Source organism: Momordica charantia (assembly GCF_013281855.1).
Source record: "Momordica charantia cultivar OHB3-1 chromosome 8 unlocalized genomic scaffold, Mcharantia_2.0 BLBB01000008.1, whole genome shotgun sequence".
Classification (NCBI taxonomy): Eukaryota; Viridiplantae; Streptophyta; class Magnoliopsida; order Cucurbitales; family Cucurbitaceae; genus Momordica; species Momordica charantia.
Genome location: NW_028275166.1, coordinates 6,329,337 through 6,345,767, shown reverse-complemented (window position 1 = coordinate 6,345,767; position 16,431 = coordinate 6,329,337). Strand labels below are relative to the sequence as shown.

Below are 16,431 nucleotides of genomic sequence, written 5' to 3'. Positions count from 1 at the left end.
GGGAAATAATCAAAATCAAAATCAGAAAAGCCAAATACTCTCGTCTAAGGATTTAGACATCTAATTTTACAGTTGGTATATGCAAACAATCACAAACTTTAAGAATAGAATGATTAACTCAACCTAAATAAAAGAGATCAATCATGAACTCGAAATAGCAAAAGATTTAGAGAGAATGAGTTCAAACCATAATCGTTACGTACCTAGGATTTAATATCCTACAAATTACCTTATCAACCAAATGTAGTAGGATAAGACAATTGGCCCGTGATTAGTTGAGGTGGCACAAGTTGGCCCGAACACACGGAAAAAAAATCATGAACTTAAAATAGGAATTATATGAGAAATTAAAGCAAAAAGCTATTATAAATTGTAGACTTAAAAAAGAATCTGGAATATGACGCTATGATCAAATAAAAATAAAAAGAGAGAGAAAAAACAAGAGAGGAAATTGAAGAATGTATCTAGTCTAGTAGGTTTTAAGTTTGAAGTTTTATTTTGACTTCGCTAAGCTTCAAAGTCATTATTTTGGCCTTGATTCTTTGCACACCTACAGAAAGTAATTTAAAAGTATATATTAAAATTATATAACTCTCAAAAAATTAAATATAAAGTAAAAGTTAAAAATAAAAGAGATGAATATAACATTTATCTATTGCCACCCAATTAATTAATCTACAAAACTCAACTCGAGCATAGGTTAAGATATGTATCCCTAATTAAAAGATTCGAAATTATTGTAATATTAAAAAAGAACTGAGGAATAGAACTACTTAATTATATACTAAAACATCACCTTCAAAGTTCCAACATTTATTAGCATGCTGTTATGTAACACTCCTAATTCCTAATTTTTGCTTTCGTGTTGGGTTTTCCATATTATCTAAAAGAACCCTCCTAAAGTTTGTAGACAAATGTTAAGGAAAAAAAATCGCGTATTACATATTCCATGTTTCTAATGTAACAAAATTAATGAAATTACTATTTTTCTAAAATTATTTATGGCTCACGAGTTTGATATACAGCATAAAAATAAAATAAAATGGTCACAAACTTTTCCACAGAACAAAAATGTCGATTTTTCCTAAAAGAATAAGGGAACAAAAGTCAATATTTTCCAACACATTTTTGTTTAATTTCTGATGTAAAAAGGAAAGATAACAAGGAAAATGAAAAAGAAGGTAAAAAAAGCTAAGAAGAAATAAAACACTGAGAAAATGAAAACTTACCAAACTAGGGAAAAAAAAAGTGTTTAGAGAAAGTATGTCCAAAACAAAATCCTATTTTTTCAGAACAAAAACTTCCATTAAAACATTCTAAATATTTTATCTTTCAAATTGCTTGTAGCAATTGTTCTTTTTTACTTTTCATATCATATACTTGTATCATAAAATTTTGAAACTAAAGGCCTTCCATTACTGCCGCCAGCTGGGCCATCGCTTTAGGGGACAGCAATTTTTGCACGCCATCTTTACTAAAACATCAGAAGATAAAAATATCATCACAAAGATTATGTTTACGAGAGAACAAACCCACGAGAAATTATACAAAAATAACTTCAAAAATTCACACACCCAGCTTAGAATTCCATTTTTTCTTCTTTGGTGGGTTTTTTTCTGGGAGGGAAATGGAGAAGGAGGGTTCGTCTTTTAAGAAAAAATATTTAATGGGTTCTGTCAGGCGTAATCATAAGCCCATGTACGTAAAAATTTAAGTCCATTTGAAAAAGAAAGCAAAAGGGAACTTCCCCCTGATGATGAAGATTTGTTTCAGGGTCAAAGTTTCAAACTTTCAGAAAAAGAAAAAAAGCTCGAGAAACCCTAGATTCGGGATCTATTTTCTTTGGAACAAGTGTTCAAGGTTCGAACTCGGTACCCTCCTTGACAAATATATATGCATATGTTAATTACGACTGAGTTAAAGAAAACAAAGAAAGATCAGGAAGATTAAATTTACCGTAATCTACCGTGGTGGTGCGTGGGACTCAAGTAAGATGAAAATGGATCATAAGGGTGTTACAAAGAGGAGCCAAACAGAGCTCAGTTGGCAGTATGCCCACCTCCAAGAATGATAGAAAGAAGTGAATTTTAAAGGGTGTTGTGGAGGTGGACAGAATGCCAATAAATTCTGTTGGAAACCCTTTGAGAAACCCCCATGAAGAAGCTGCCATGGAAACAAAGCAAGGCAAGAGAGAAGATGGAGAGAAGAGGGGGAGCAGATGGATACAATTTAAGATGAAAGAAGAAGAAGAGAGAGAGAGGGGTGGGTGTGTAATTAATTAAAATTATAGGGGTGGGGTTGGGAAAGTGAAGAGAGAGATGAAGATTGGATACAAATTTAGGGGGCATATTTAGAAGGAACACAGAAAGGGTCATTATAGTTATTCCTCTTCTTCTTCCTCTACTATTTTTCCTTTTTCTTTTTTCTTTTTATTTTGGTTTCCCGCAAGAGAAGAGAAAAGTAGGGGTTTGTAATTTGTTTGTTTGGTTTTTTTCTCTCTCTCTCTCTCCATTTTTTGCATCTGTCTTTTCTGTGGCTGGAGTACTGGAGGAGTGAGGGAGTGAGTAAGTGGCCTCGTTTTTGGTGTCAATGAAAATAAAAAGAAGAATAAGAGGAAAAGTGAAGGGTTTAATTTTAATTTGGTTACTCAACTGAACAAAACAAAACAAAAAAGGGGACAAATTTTGAGAAAGATTGGCTTGAGATTTGAGGTTAATTAGTAGGGGTTTTGAGTGGACGTTTCGGAGGCTGTGCGCACGTATGTATGACATTAACGTTATGCCTAAGTTATGTAAACTCATTCGGGGCCAGTGTTACGCCTTCTGCACCACATCCTTTTCTTCTTTTTCTTCTCTTTTGAGTTAAACTACAAATTTGACACTCCAGAGAGCTCATCTCAGTCTTAATTAGGTCCTTAAACTTGTCGTTAATAAGTTACTAAGAGCTTTTCTTGAGTTAAACAGGTTTGATACTTTTTAGAAAGAAGATTATCCTCCTTTTCAATTTTATTGAATTGAATCCCAACGTTGAATAAGTTGTGAGCTTTTTCTTTTAGTTCAATGAGTGTAGAGTGGTGGAGATTTAAACTTCCAATTTGAAGAGAAGAAGTAGATGTTTTGATGGTTGAGCTATTTCTACCAATAGTGAGATTAATACTTTCAATTAGGTAAAGTTTCAATTTTGTTTTTAAAGATATGTGGCTAGTTATAAACATTCTTAAAGGATTGACACAGGACTATTTTGTGGATACTGATTCTTCCATGGATATTTTTTTAGTTCAATTTAGACATTGTATTGCTAAATTTTACTGCTTGTTTACTTAATTTTGTGATTAAGCGTAGGTATTCTCCTAGCCTAACACTTTTTTTTGTATAACATGCAGGGGTAGGATATCGAACTCACAATTTCTTCGTTTGAGATAAATGCACATTATCGATGGCCCTAACACTTTTGTAGCTTTTTTTTAACAACTTTTGTAGCTTTATTTTGAATATTTTCTCCATTCTTTTAAAATAGCAAATATGAGTGTGAGATATTGAACCTTCAATCTCAAGAAAGACAATGAATATCTAGGTCACTGACTCATGTTTGACGATTTTGAATATCTGAAGATTAATTCTTAGAATTTTGTTTTTTTTGGGGTGCCTAGCTTCAATGTTAGAAAATTGAATTATGAGAAGAAATGAAAGGCAAAGATGGGACACTCATGTCAACAATGGGAAACGACACATTAGAGCACGATATTATATTGCTGTTTGTTCCTTGGCATGCGCTTGTCAACCATTTTCCCAAGCCACCCAATAGGAACTCCACTCTCAAATCCACCACTCAATTTCGTCCCAATTTTAATCACCCTCTTTCTATTTTTTTCCCTCAATTTTCAAAAAATATTTTGAAAGTTTAACGTGCTATAATAAACAATTTATGACCAAAGTGGAGTGTTAGGATATTTCTAATGTTCAATCCTATGATACAAGTTTGAATTCGAGTCGAAAATTCACGTGATAGATTTTAAGTGAGATGGAGGAGTAGAATCGATAGAATTATATTATTACTAAAGAAAATTTGACATAAGAATAGTAGCATTTACAAATGGATTTGAGTGGTAAAAAGAAACTATTTGTGATTTATACTATTTTTAAAAAAACACATGTTATATTAGCTTTATTTGTAATGATAAAGAAGTATACAGATTGGCAATTGTTCATTGATTCCATTAAATTTTTGTTACAAGAGTAGCTTTTGTAATACCAAGCATTTATCAATTCTTTAGTTCGACACTAGCATTATTGGTAGCAAGAGTAGCTTCAAAACTCTCATGTTATTGAATTGAAATGTCACATTATGGAATTCATTTGTTATATTTTGCCATTAACCTCTCATATTGAGTTTCCATTGCTTCCAATTAAAGGATAACAATAAAATTTATAAAAGTACATAAACCATATATTAATAGTAAGGTTAAAGTTAAATAATTTAACCTAATTTTTTAATAACGAAATATTAAAAAAATTAGAGAAAATTTGGAATTAAATGGCGAATTTTTTGACTTCCAATTTTCAAACTTGGAGGATCAAACTTTTGAAAGCAAACATCTCACAGAGTTTAAGCAAATTGGCCATTTCTATTCATCCAAATATGCATAAAACATACAATACAACAACATGGATCAATTGAGAAACAAAGTAGGAACCAACCCATATAGCACTCATGTCTCTTTTAACCCACTTTTCATATGCTTTTAACACCCACAAAGCTTAAGGTCATCTTCTATGACTTTTATATATATTACAAAAGATAAAAGTAAAAAGAATAAACTTTTCATCAAATTTCAACCCTATGTTCTCAAGGACGAAAAAGAAAAAAAAAAGAATTTCAACCCTGACTAGTACTTCAAAAATAATTTTATTGATATAACTTTTGTCCATTTACTTGGCAATGACAATTCATAATTAAACAAAGTAACTACGTCACACAACGTCGAGTGCTAATGACAATTTATATCACTTAGCATGACTTGATTTAAGGCAGACACGAGGTACGCTTTTACTTAACCATTGTTTAGCACAAAGACCCTTTATCTCGGCACATAGTAGGTAGCATATCTTTACTTTTCATCGTATCATATCATATAGTACCTCACCAATCACAACATAATTTCTTTGACATCCTTATAATCTATGGCGAGATCTTCAATCCTATCTATTTAGGAACTCAGAATTCAATTATCTCCTCTATACGGGTCAATTTTCATATTATTTGAGGTACACCATCATACACAAATACATTGAAATACATAAACTTTGCCGAATTCTCTCTACAACTTTATCATCATATACTTGATTTAATCATTAATGTCATTTTAAAAAGTATCATAGCAGTATTAGCTGAAGTTTTCATTGATCATTAATTTGATGATGGAATTTTAATATCTACCATGATAAAGACAGAGAATGAAAAAAGAAAACACCATTGACATTTGAGTTTATATTTTACCAATGGTCAATACAGAGGGTTTTAGTGGCCTACACTGACTTTTGGAGCTAAGGCAGACACACCCTTTGATGGGTCCAACTGTTTTCACCATTAAGTATGGAATCCTAGGAAATCCCATATGCACTTTCTAGTGAGGAAAAAAAAACCCACATTTTCCCTTTTGACTTGTAACTTCTAATTAAGTTGTTAAATTCCCATTAAAACAAATGGCTTTACTCAAAAGGTTGGAAACCTAAAAAAGGCAGCCAGCACTTTTTTAAATTACGAGTTTAGTTCTTCAACGCTTTAGGTTTACGTCAGTACATACTTGAAGTTTAAAAATGACCGAAGGTTCTAAACTTTAAAAGTGTCTTATTGGTCTCTAAATTTTTAAATTTATGTCAACTAGCTAGTTTCTTGAATTTTTAATATTGTACCTAATAGACCTTTGACCTAATCAATATGTTTTTTAAATTTATGAACTTATATACACAAAATTGAATGTTTATGATTCTATAGGCAAATTTTTTTAAATATGCATGTCAAAGATCTATTAGAAACGCCAACCTAAATATCAATTCAATAGATCCCCGATCACAAGATTGTAAGTTCAAATCCATAATTCTTTGATGAAAAAAAGAGATCTATTAGACACTAAATTGAAGAAATTGTAGCACCCTCTCATGGGAACACAGCCAATTACTTGCAGTCTCCCACTCGCACCCAAAAAAAAAAAAGTTAAAAGTTTAAAAGGAGGCAGTGGCAGCGAGGAATTTTGAAAATGGTTATTCCCCTTTTGTCTACCGATGAGTCGCACTCATCACTCCCACAAATGCCCACGCTAGCTTCTTAATAAGCCCCCAACTCACTCTCTCTCACTATAATTGCCTCTAATAAAAAGAACAAACTCCCACAACAATAATACACTTTTTGCATAGATTTGTGTAGTTTTGAAAGCAACCTTTCATTACCCTCAAAATCCTTTTCTTAGCATCCTTTAATAATGTTTTTTGGTTTGGTAAATGGTAGGCCACACTTATTTTTGTTCAATTTATCGTTATCTGAAAAATATTTGGCTTCTTACCAACGAAGCTATTTTAATGGTGAGGAGAACATTTTGGTTTTCTGACTAGTAAGGAGTACGTATTTCTCTTTCTACCTATATATCATGTGGTATGAAAACCAATTAATGTTTATTGGTATGTATATCATGTTATTCATTTCTTAGGTTATGCAATCTTACTTTTTATAGTTGAACAATTGTAAAAGTGAAGATTCAAACCTTTCACTTTTAGACAAATGTATAAAGCTTGAATCAGGCACATGTTGAGGTTATGTTATCTTAATATATTTATTTAAGGATGTTAATTGTATAATGCGAAGATAAAGAGAATTAAATTTGTGAATAAAATTAAAGTCCCTCCACTTTTCCTTCATTGATTAGATATAAATAATAGTAATAAAATGTATGAACCTATCATACAATATTTCTTTTGTTTTGTTTTGTTTTTTTGATTTTTTTTTTTTGAGAAAAAAGATTTCGAAAGATTTGAATAGTGAAAATACAAATATTAAATTATACAAATACAAATACACTTAACATATAAGAATTACAATCTTTAAGAAAAATAAAAAAGGAACCTATAGGAACCGCATAGAATTGCAATAAAAAATTCAAATAAGTACTTAATGTTTGTCTAATCTATATATCACCATTCTTTGTTTAACGATGCTGACGACGTGAATTACAGTAGAATTGAAATTCAAGACTGTAGTTGAAAATTCGGTTTTATTTTTAAAATTTGATTAAGATATCAAAAGGTTTTTTTAAAAAAAAAAAAAGTGAAAAACGAAGAAAAGAGAGGTATAAATTGAATTTATAAGTTTTTAGCATTTTCAAATAGTATACTTAATAGTTAATATTAGCATTGCTAATATTTACTTGCATGCACTTTATTTTTATCGTCAATTTGAGATAAGTTTGATCCTTTTTATATATATATATTTATTAACAATCTACTTTTAAAACATATTTTTTATCGTAGTCAAATTCTAAAACCATAAGGAGGTTTTTAGTTTATTATTATTTTTTAATATTGAACTAGTTTTCAAAAGTATTTTAAAGGGTATAAAAATAAATAAGAGTATTTTTTAATGGATCGCAAAAATATTTATCATACATTTGCAAATAGAACAACAATTTTATAGTTTGCAACATGACAAATTTTTAAAATCAAAATTTCAATTTTTTTTGTCTGTTATTTCAATTTTGTCCATATTACTAATATAATTAATATTGAGTATATAAAGTTATATACCTATAACTTATATACAAAATATCAACTAATTAATAATTAATATAAATATATCAGTACCATTAAATATATGAATAATATATTTAAATATATCACCTATTAATATCTTTTAGGTTGCACAATTTTTGTTTAAGTAACATTTTAATTTTTATTGATAAATCAAATTATTGGTGATATACTTCATTTTAGTCTAACACTTATATAAAGTATATCATTAATATAACTTAAATACCTATGATAATTAACTTCATATTAACTAGGTATCCACTCATAAATCTTCTTTAGGTTGAAAGATTTTTTTGTTCAAGCAATGTTGTAGTTTTATTATTAATAGATATATCAATGATATAATATATTTTAGATATATAACATATATGCCTAATATAAAGTATATACTTAATATAATTGATATACCTAGTATGGAGTATATAAATATACGACTTTAAGGAAGCTATTGTTCATGTTAATACAACAACCGCATTCTTACTTGTTACATTAATTATTGTAATAAATTTCACATTAATTATTTGTAAACATCAATAATGTGATGATATGCAAAACGTCGCATTATAAATTTTTTAGTGCTAATCTAGAGTACTCATTTGATACCAATATAATTTTTTAGCCATATCTAACGATGACATAAGATATATAATGAGTAATGTGGAAAGTGGGTATTTTTCATTTTTTTGGAGATGGGGACGAGTATATTAATGATGTTTCTTTTTTCTTTTACAACAATAAGTAAAACGAAGATTCAAACTCACATCATTTTTTATCGAGAATAGATATTTTAACTAATCAAACTATAACTATACTGGAGAGTTGACGAGTAACATTAATGGTGTTAAAGCTACCTCCCAACCAAACCCAATGAATGTTTCTCTGGCATCTCAACGATCATATAATAATGAACAGAGAAAGACATGGTATTATAGGTATCGGTTTGTGCAGGAATATATAAAATTCAAGTTGGAGAAGAGAATAGAGATAGTGGTTTGGAGTTATTCCCATTATTCTGTGTAAGGTACAATACCAGCTACCAAGCCGCAGCCGCCTGCACCGCTCAACCTGTTGCTGTCAAACCCCTCACCATGATTAAAATCATTGGGAACATCAAACCATTTCCTTTTTCCAAAATATTTCTAATATACTATATATTATATTGTCTCATACATCGTTAAATAATATATAATATGTTATTTTATACTCCTATTGATGTGGTAAACAATCAAGGAGATTATGAGAGTGGCATGAAAAGTTTATACTATTCTAGTATTAGAAATTTCATCCATTTTCTCTATATATTTAGGTTCTTACCTGCTTTAGTTCACAAAGTTTGAATTTACAAACTTTGAATTTCTGTAATTTAGATTATTGGAAGGAATATATTATATACAAATTTAAGACATTAAAGAGTAAGATATGACAGACAGAGACTATGATGAGCTTTACTGAATCAAATTGGGTGGAAATTCTCATAGGTGGATCCAATCAAAACAATTTTAAGACAACACAGACTCCGTTAACATTATTTAGTCGTGTTTGTAAAAATTAATATTAAGCATAAAAGCAGGGGATTTTATGAGCTTGAGTTTAATGTAACATGAATGTATATTTGTAAAATTAATGAACCTATAGTTTGGAAATGACTAAGCAAATCAGCAAGCTTAATTTATGAACTAGATATCTTGTGAAATTGTTGCAGAAAAACATCAAAATGTAGCGATCTTTGATACGAACGTTTTTTCTAGTAAAATAATATGTAGGAGTGAGATTTAAACCTACAATCTTTTGATTGAAGATATATGCATGAGTCATATCGTATCGTACACATGTTTGAACATTCACAAAGACAATTCAAATTAGCAAAAAGAAGATGACTTAAAATAATTCAGTTTGAATCCAAATTTCTATAACGTTATTTTCTCTTTTTTTCTAATAGGTACGCACACATATCTATACATACCCTACCCTAATCTATCTCATGCTATTTGAAAAGTGAAGTATAATACATTCATACATTTGAAAAAGAATGTATAGCAAAAGTAGATTAGATTGAAACATTTCCCCCTCAATTGACTGCACTTAAAAAATTGTGGGCCAAAAAGGCAAGTTAAAGCACCTTTATTTCCTTGGTAAAAAAAAATGCCATTCAATAGCTAGTTGTATTGGTGATGGCTGTCCCTTTCTGCCAACCAAATCCCCTTTCAATTTACTCCTTTTTCTTTGAACTTTTTTCTCTTCTTTTCCTACACATTCTTCTTCTTATTCTTCTTCTCCTTGGCATTAAAATTCGAGAAGAAAACTTTGGTTCGTTTTCAAAATTCAAACACCCTTCTTCTTCAACCCTTTTTTACCTCGAACGTAGTACAAGCTATCTCCTGCCATAAAAGTGGCTGCCCTTCTTTTAGCAAACAAATTATAACCTAAGATAGAAGAGAAGTAGGCATTCTCGTCTTCATTTGTGTCCATTCCACTCAAAACCATGACTCACTATACATATGGTTTTGTTACTAATCATTCCTTCCTCTTTTTAATTTTGTGGATAATTCTTTGTTTTTATATTTTATAATTGTGATTGCATGGATCAGCTTACGTACAACTCGATTAAACTTACAAAGCAGCTGTAGGAGACTATAACATAAAGTTGCAACGTTGGAATTTTACCCTAGGTAGATAGCCACATAGAATCTAAAATGTTCTAGTCCCTTTTTTTCCTTGCTCCTACTGTCCACTGAGATGACTTCATTATAGTTTTCGTAAAATAATGATGTGATGTGATATCAATAAATATTATTATTGACAAAATAACGATGTTACGTTCTAAAAATAGGAGCTAGATGTTCGAATTTACGACTTAGAGCAGACATGTACTCTAAGTATATTTGAACTACACTCAAGTTGACACATTTTTGTATTAACCTTACCTAAAACATCTCTTATGTTTTACGTTAATAAATATATATGTTGATCTATATTCATCCCCCTCTCATTAACTATATAAAAATATATAGTAACTTAGTCGAACTCAAAATAGATTTTTATTAATGAAAATGAACCTATTAAAAAATACTATTATATTAATTTCAACAAACAAGTCTTGTAAAAAGTATCGTTTTAAAACTTACGCAATAATCATTTTAATTTAACCTTTAATAGCACTAATGGCGGAGAAAAATCAATAAATAAAAAATAAAATGTAAATTTTTAAAACATTCAGGTCCTGTTTACTTGCACGTAATCGTAATCAAGGAATCGTAATCAAAATTTTCATTATATTTGATTATATTTACCAAAATAAATGAATGGGAATAAAACGTGGGACTCGTCCCAAATTTTGGAATCACTCCCCAAAAAATGCGTAATCCCATTACACGCAAAATAGCTGTGTAATCCCATTCATTTTTTGGTAATTTGAAAACCAATGCCCTTTTCTCTAGACTCAAAGATTTTTTGGCTTTCTTTTAGGTTATTTTTTCAACTGCTCCATTGTCGCTTTTTCTCTTGTTTGTATTATAAAATTATTTAATTTTAAATTGAATTTGTAAAGAAAAGTTTATTATAATAAATAATGTAATAATAATATCAAATAAAGTGAAAAAAAAATTTTATACTTAAATACAAAATATATAATTTATTACTATTAAATAAAATAATATAAGTAGATCTAACAATTATTATAAGTAATTATTTTTCTTCAATATAAAAAATCCTATAAAATCCTTTTTAATTAATGTAATTTTATATTAGTTGGATATTTTGATAATCAACATATATCTGATTCCAGATGGAAGTAAACACCATAAATTTGTTTGTGATTTCGATTTCAGATATGTTCAAGTAAAAATCATCCATGGAATAACATTCACATTCCCATTGATTTTCATTACGATTGTTTCCATTATGATTGAGAGTAAGTAAACAGAACCTAAGAATGAAATTAAAAGTTGACACAAATATTAGCAACAATGCTGTAAAATTAGTCTAAATTATATTTTTTGTTAAATTATAAGTTTGGCCTTCAACTTTTAGAGTTGTGTTCATTTTGTCTTGTAATTTAACTTTTTATGTGTTTCTAGTTGTATCTAATAAGTCTATGTATATCATTAATTCGTTTAACACTAACCATATATTATTAAAGATCATTTGGCATACTAATTATAACGTAATTCTTAAATATAATACAAGTGAAATAATATCATGTAAGCATTAAATTAATGAAGTCAACGATAGAGACTTATTAGAGATGCAAAATTGAAAGCTTATTGACTAAACTAAAACACAAAGATTGAATAATAGATACGATCATAAAATTTTAGCGGAGTTATTGCATTATTAATAATATTTTTTTAAAATCGAAATCGATAGCTCTTTAGCTTTTTACCCTCATAACTAATTATTGGGGGCACCTGTGCCCACTCCGAAACCAGACACCAAAGAGCATCAAGAATTTTTAAATTAAGGTTACACAAAGGTTCAAATACAAGACTCAAGACATGTGATACACAAGGTCATGTCCTTGCTATCGAGGCTACCTCTTCCACGCAAAACTTTAAAGACTAGTTAAAAAAAAATTAAAATATAGAGACCAAATAAATACAGCCTTCAAATTATGGACACCAACATTATAATCTAACTTATATTTTTAGGTCTTGCTATGTCTCTAGTAATTTATTAAAAAGTTATAATTTACGTGCTTGTTCGAGGAATATTTTTTAAAATATAGTTTTCTATTTCCACTTAAAAATTCTGTTAAGAACTACTATATAAGAGGACATATAAATGGTAATATATCATTGAACAAATTGAAATTATACATAAATTCTTAAGCATAAAACTTTTCATTTAGTAGTAACATCTATCCAAGACAACAAGTTCGAAAGTTTGAATTTTCAATCTGCAGTACTAGAAAAAAAATAGTCAAATATATATTGAAGAAAAATAAAAATAAAACTTGTCAAAACAATTATCTAAACATGTAAATGAAGAAGTCGTTAAGTGGTAAATGATTTTATTATGCACTAACATCTAAAAGCTACATGAATTCAACATCGGACGAGGTGTCGTATGATCAATTTAGATCATACATTTATTTGCTCAAGTTCATGTCAAGTTAACCTCTAAATTTATTTGCAAATTCTGTAAGTAAATAAGATATCAATTACATTCATCGAAGTTCAAAGGTTCAATCTTCCAACGAATTATTTGATGCATATCACATAGTATGGTTATTACCACCACTGTGTTAGAAAAGAAATATTCAAACTTCAATGACTGAAAAACCCTAAAATTTTTTAGGGCAGAAGGTGAAGTTTGAAACAGAGAGGGGAAAAAAAAGGAAGCAACTTTTTTTTTCCCTTCTCTCTTTGTACAGTTCGGGCCTAGAAGTCTCAGAAGTGGAGAAAAGGTTAATGCTTTTTGTTCTCTTTGCCTCTGAGCAACTCCAAAATGGCCACCTTTAAATTCCTCCTTCGACCTTGTTTCTTTTCTTTTTGGCAAAAGCCATGAGCATCGTGGTGCGATGGTGGGGAACACTCTTTATTTCTACTTGCAGAGTGAGCACTCTACTTCCCCAAAAATCTCCTCTTTATCATGTTTACATGCACACAATACCCTCCCATGGAATCTCCTCGCTTTATCCAACAAAAACCCACTTCAAATCTTTAACACACTCTTCCTTTCTAGGCTCGGATTGGATATTAGCACAAGACCCAATAAATAATCATCAATGTTCATTTTGAGAAAAAATAATATCCCTCGAGTTCAATAGGGAGAATTTTGACTTTGATATCACCTTGAATTACTACCAAACTATTAATATTCATTGGGTTACATCTCAAAATCAATTGGCGATGAAAGGGATAGTCCATATCTATTATAAACCATTGTAAGGTACTTTTTATTTTCCAATGTGGGATCTTTAACACAAACTTCAAAGCATGTAGAACGAGATCCAACATGTGACTATCAAATATTAGTTGGACAAGAAATGATTTTATAGGATTTGAGAATATTAAAATGATAGCTTTTTGGGTTCATCAATTTTGGTTCGGGTTCTCTCCCTGAAATGCGTTTTGGTGCTTAGTTGACAGCTCCAATGGGATGATTTCGGAGCTGGTTTCTACGACAATCTCTCAACCGTTGAACAATTTTTATACTCGATGCTCATTTGAGCCTTTCTAAACTTTGATACCCTTTCAAAATTCATAAAGTTCTATCTAAAAATCAATTATCAATAGAGACGTAACCATATATATTATAAATCTTTAATAGTTTTTTATCCTTGCCATAAGGTTATACAGTGAGCTGAGAAACAAGGATGAGTAAAAAAAATTATATAAAAAGAAGTTAAGATTTTAAAATTTTCTATCCAATACCCCTCTCTCCCTCCTCAGAAAGTAAAATTTTATCCATACTCTTAAATTTTTTTAACTCCGCCCTCCCTTGGAAATCAACACAATACCTAACAAGTGATGGTCAATACATTAATATTAATTGGAGTAGGACAAAATATTACACAAATTTGGACCCAATTAATCTCTTGTTCTCGTACATGTTTAAACTACCACCAAATCCAAAAATTTAAGTTTATTATAATTCATAATATATTAATCTTTTATACATATTCTTCACCTACCGAAATTTTTAATTACAAAATCCAAGAACAAGGAAACTCTTTAAAAAAAAAAGTGAGAGGCATTAGGGTTTTTGGGTGGCTTTGGCATATCGAGCAGCTCAATGCATGGGAACCCACCATTGATAATCATTGTGAGCTGCATAATGTGGTCCATATACATTTCAGATTTATTCTCATAAAAATTTCCCTTTCATAAGAGCAAAAAAAAAAAAAAAAAAAAGAAGCACATCATAATTCATATCAATTATCATGCTCGTTGGTGCAAGTCAGATGGGCAGAATCATGCACTTACCTTTATCTTTGTTGTAATTTTTTGTTTGGTTATTTTAAAAACCCCTTTTGGATAACCAGTAAAAGGCAACCCTAAAATATTGCTTCTCAAAGTCTCAACATCAGATTGGGAAAATCGCCATGCGCATAAGTTTTGGCTCTCTTTGGAGGAGACAAAACCAAGTTCTTCCAGCCACATGGAAATAAAAGAATAGATTAAAAAAATATGCATAAGATAATGAGCTGAGCTGTATCTTGGGAGACGGTGGTGTAGTGGTAATTGTGATTGGACTTTGAGGTACCACCTATCTTATATTGTTCGGCCTAAGCAATGAACTCGGATTATAGGGATGTACTAACTTGATTAAGTAATACTTGCAATCGATACCAGAAATCAAAAAGGAAAAAAGAAAAAAAAGGGCTGAAGCTGACTCTCTCTCAACACCCATCTCAGAAAGAGACAGAAAGCAACAAATTAACTTCTTTTTTGGAGGAACCAACTTTGGGTCAAGCAAAAGAGAACATATAATCATTGGAGTTTTAGAATTATTAAAAGGAAAAAAGAAAAGGGATTAAGGATTATATGGGAAAAGAGAGATTATTGCTTTTCCAAAGTCTAAATTATTGATGTCACGCGAGAAAACGACTATATATTTATTTATATGCTATTTGTTTACATTAAAAAGCATATCATATACAAAGATTATTCATTAGAGATTGTGAAGGAGCTGGGGAATAATGCATTTGTGTTCTGGTGTGTGTATATATATATTTGCTTTTAGAGAGGTTCAAAACATGAATGATGGGGAAGATGACGATGGGTTTTATGATTGTGATCGATGTGGGATAGATTCTTTCTTTTATTATTATTTTTTTTCCTCTCCACTTTGTAACCATGTGACTTGCTGTCTCTCACATTTCCACTTCTCTCGTTATCAATCAAATATATTCAAATCTATACACAATATCTTTGACATTTACCAAACAGGTGAGATATCAATTCATTCATATCCATCCCATTATAATTATTGCCCCCTCTCTCTGTGGTAGTAGAACCATTTTTTGTTCCACCCATTAATCCTTTTACTTTCTTTCCTTCCCATCTCTTGGAAAATGACTTGAATATGCAAGCTAGGACAGACGCTATACAAATTAATCAACATTACATTAGAATAAGAGGGATCTTTATACTAAGAAACTATGGTTAAAAAATGTTTTATAGAATTGATAATTACTACACATGTCAATCGATCAGGTACGTGCACCTTTATTTTCGATAACGTTTAAGAAGCTGGATCTAGCTAACTAAAATATATCTTTTCTTTTGGGTTAAACTCACAAATGTTATAGCCCACAAATTGATGGGATGCCTGCAGGCTCTGCCCCAAGACTAGCTAGGCACTTCGGAATGGCACAATTTTGTAGATAGGTTTATTATGTTTCGTCAACAATCTTGTGAAGTCTAATAGAAGAGTAGTTGTTGGAAGATAAATTTTGGTACTTTGGTTGGAAAAAATGTCCTACTACTACTAGGGATAGTATTATAATCCACTGTCTGCCACTTGAACTTTTGTTAAAAGTTCTTGTTCTTCTTTTCTTGGGTTAGTTTTTGTAAAGTTGCCTTGTATTTCTCAATGAATAAACTAATAAACTAGAGTCTTGGGACATATTAGGGCTAGGCACAGACTAAGAAGGCTGAAAGATAAGTCAAAGATATATATAGAAATAATC

General features: G+C 30.2%; 1 long non-coding RNA gene across 1 annotated transcript; it reads right to left on the bottom strand.

Annotated features, from left to right (window-relative positions):
• Positions 1 to 180: 180 nt before the first annotated feature.
• On the bottom strand, positions 181 to 2,463 carry LOC148209439 (uncharacterized). The gene is made up of 2 exons (XR_015792908.1): positions 1,957 to 2,463; positions 181 to 550 (listed from the first exon to the last, which is right to left on the bottom strand). It is a non-coding gene; the product is annotated as an uncharacterized LOC148209439 (long non-coding RNA).
• Between the last annotated feature and the right edge of the window lie 13,968 nt (positions 2,464 to 16,431).